This window comes from Nansenia antarctica (assembly GCF_963989245.1).
Source record: "Nansenia antarctica genome assembly, chromosome: 19".
Classification (NCBI taxonomy): Eukaryota; Metazoa; Chordata; class Actinopteri; order Argentiniformes; family Microstomatidae; genus Nansenia; species Nansenia antarctica.
Window position 1 is genome coordinate 12620358 of NC_137692.1, and position 3543 is coordinate 12623900.

The window sequence follows — 3543 nt, forward strand, 5'->3', positions numbered from 1 at the left end:
AGAGGCCAGGTTTTAATGATGAGATTTTTGCCAGTCCAGTGTTGCCTATGGGGAGGGGTGCATGGGGGGCATGTCAGAGCAGAGCAGACAGTGCTGTCATAGACATTGACAGTGACAGTGACATTGACATTGACAGTGCTGTCAATAGTAGGGAGGTGGGGTGTTCCCAGTTGTTTACTGACAGTGGTAGAGGCACAGGGTCAGGTCAGGACCCAGGTTGTGCTGCTGTCGGACAGTTTACAGGGGAGGCTCCTCCCACATCCACACCCAGTGTTAATGACACTGAAGCTCTTCATCACCTTTCAGACATGATGGGTCAGCTAGGTGCTCAGATTGGCGAGTCCATTGTAACCAAGTTAATTTCAGCTGGTGTAGTTCACTCAAGTAGTATGAGCAGTGCACACCTCAACTGCACATCGCCTCCAGATCCTGTAACTGATCCTAATGTTGTTAGACAGGAGGTTCCGCGCGTTACTGTGAATGTAAAATCAGACAGGGAACCACCAATGTTCCGAGGTGATAGTTCTGATAAGTGTTCAGTCCAGGACTGGATTGACATGTCTAAAGCTTATCTGAGAAAGCAGAAATGTCCAATGCATGAACAGGCTGAGGAGATACTGGCAAGGCTGATGGGTAAGGCAAAGGATGTCGTGAGGGTTGGTTTGCGTAGCGATCAGACACTTGATGTGAAGCAGAACCCTGATCTCATCTATGATATCCTTCTCAAGTACTTCAGTGATGTGTCATCATGCCTCCCGTTGTCAGATTTCTATGCCACTCTACCCAGACCCAATGAGAACCCTGTAGACTACTGGTTGAGGATCAACAAAGCAGCTGATGTAGCTGGTGAGGGCCTTCGCAGACAAGGTAGGAGGATGGAGAACATAGGTGAAGAGGTAGCACGGATGTTTGTCAGGCATTGCCCGGACTCTGGACTATCCCGTATTCTGGAATGCAAGGCTATTGAGGAGTGGAGCTCACGAGACATACAGTTGAAGATTGATAATTATCAGAGAGAGCTGAGAGCCTCTGGCAGGACCGGTAGTTCTGTGCCATTGAAGAGCCATGCCACCGCCCTCCACACTGTGCAGTCTCATCCAGAGCCTTCGATTCAGTCTGTGTCTGAGCAGTGTTCCACCCAGTACCCCCCTGCTCCTGCCCATAGTCCAGTGTACCACACACAGTGTCCGCCTTCTACCCTCATTCCTTCCCAGGACCATGCTTTAGGCCAGCTTCCGTGCCACTCCTCAGCGACTGCTGTGGCCCAGAACACTCAGCAATCTGAAGACAGGATTCTTGCTCGCATTATGGAGAGGCTGGAGCAGATGATGGGGAAAGCGCAGCAGCGTGACAGTGCTCCTCGTGGCGGAAGATACCAGGGTGGCGCCCGTGAGAAGGCCTGCCGAGTCTGTGATGACAGTAGACACACTACCATCTCACACTGCATGTCAGAGAAGCTGTGCTTTGTCTGTTTAGCCCCAGGTCACACAAAAGTTGAGTGTCCCACCAGGTCGTCCCGAGCACCTCAGCCTCAGGGAAACTAGGTGGCCTGTATTCAGAGGGAGAAAGTATAGGTCGCCAAGTAAACTCCCATTGTGAGGACGAATCTAGTGCTGAGACAGTGTATATAGCTCTCAAAAGCTCAAGTGATAACTCTGAAGATATTGTTTATCAGAATACGCATACAATTAGTGGTAGTGACAGCCTTTTCTACACACCTGTGACAGTTGGTAATACAGTGACTCTAAATGCTATGCTAGACAGTGGGTCTATGGCTTGTACAATGAGTAAGACGGCAGAGGGAAAGCTTAGAGAGGTTGGAGTTGCTACAGAGCATAACCAGTTCAGTTCAAATGTGGTGCTTGTTGGCTGTGGTGGTCGCCGTGTCAAGCCTGAGTCAGCTTTCAACGTGGAAATGGAGGTGTATGGCTGTAGGATTATGGTTCCCACTCTGGTAGTTGAAGGCCAGCATGATGAGTTGATACTAGGCACCAATGTTATTAAATATATCCTCCGGCAGTATAAGCAATGTGATGGCTACTGGAAGGCTGTGTCTACGCCCTGTCCTGCTGGCGATCCAGAATCTGAACAGTTTCTCTCGATGCTCGCTGGTCTGAACCGTTGGCGAGGTGACGTCATACCTGACAAGATAGGCACAGTCAGGTGCAACTCAGCCGTGTGTCTTGAGCCTGGTCGGGAGTACCTGATGTGGGGCAAGCTACCCAAGTCCACTATTGTGTCTCCTGGTAGCGCTGTGATGACAGAGCCCACATCGTGTCGCTCAGCTCCAAGAGGGGTTCTGGTGGCCAGAGTTGTTACTCCTTTGTGGGGAGACGGATGGGTTCCATTGAAGCTGATCAACTCGTCCGACAGGCCCGTCTTGGTAAGACGCAATGCTAAATTGGCCGACGTCTTCTCCTGCATTGCGCTCGAGGACATGGATGAGACCGGACCTGCTGAGGTCCCACTACTCAGTTGCTGTCAAGTAACCCCGTCCAGTGAAAATGCGGCCCGCACTGTTGATGAGGAACTGAAGTACATGGGATTGAGTGGGCTCGACATACACTCCTGTGATGTGTCTGAACAGTGTAGAAGCAAGATGGCTGACCTGGTTGTGCGCTACAAGGACATCTTCTCACGCCATCACCTGGATTGTGGAGAGGCAAAGGGCTTCATACATCGCATTCACCTCTCAGATCACAGGCCATTCCGGCTCCCATTCAGACGAGTGCCCCCCAGTCAGTATCAGAAGTTGCGCCAAGTACTGAGTGAGATGGAGGAGAAAGATATAATCAGGAAGTCAACCAGTGAATATGCATCTCCGTTGGTTCTTGTATGGAAAAAGAACGGAGATCTCCGTATCTGTACAGACTTTCGCTGGCTGAACAAGAGGACCCTGAAGGATGCTCACCCTCTCCCTCACCAGGCCGACTGCTTAGCTGCACTTGGAGGTAACTCCTTGTTTAGTACTATGGATCTAACCTCAGGGTTTTATAACATGCCACTACACGAGGATGACAGAAAGTACTCTGCCTTTACAACACCTATGGGCTTGTATGAGTATAATCGCCTCCCGCAGGGCCTCTGTAATAGTCCTGGGAGCTTCATGCGTATGATGACTAGCATTTTCGGAGACCAGAACTATCTGAGCTTACTGGTTTATCTGGATGATTTATTGGTGTATGCCCCTGATGAGAGGACAGCTCTGGAACGCTTGGAGATGGTGTTCAGTAGACTGCGTGGTCATAACCTCAAATTGGCCCCCAAGAAGTGTTTTTTTCTCCGGAAATCCGTCAAATTCCTCGGCCACATAATTAATGACAACGGTGTGTTGACTGATCCCAGCAAAGTTGAGAGCATCGCAAAGATGACAAGTGCTGACCTGATGGAAGCGGACGGTGTAACCCCCTCACAGAAACGAATCAGATCTTTCTTGGGGATGATCAATTATTACCAGCACTTTGTGCCTAGCTTCTCCGCTATTGCAAAGCCTCTCTTCTCTCTGTTGACGGGCCAGAAGAGAAAAGGGAAGGTGAAACAGTC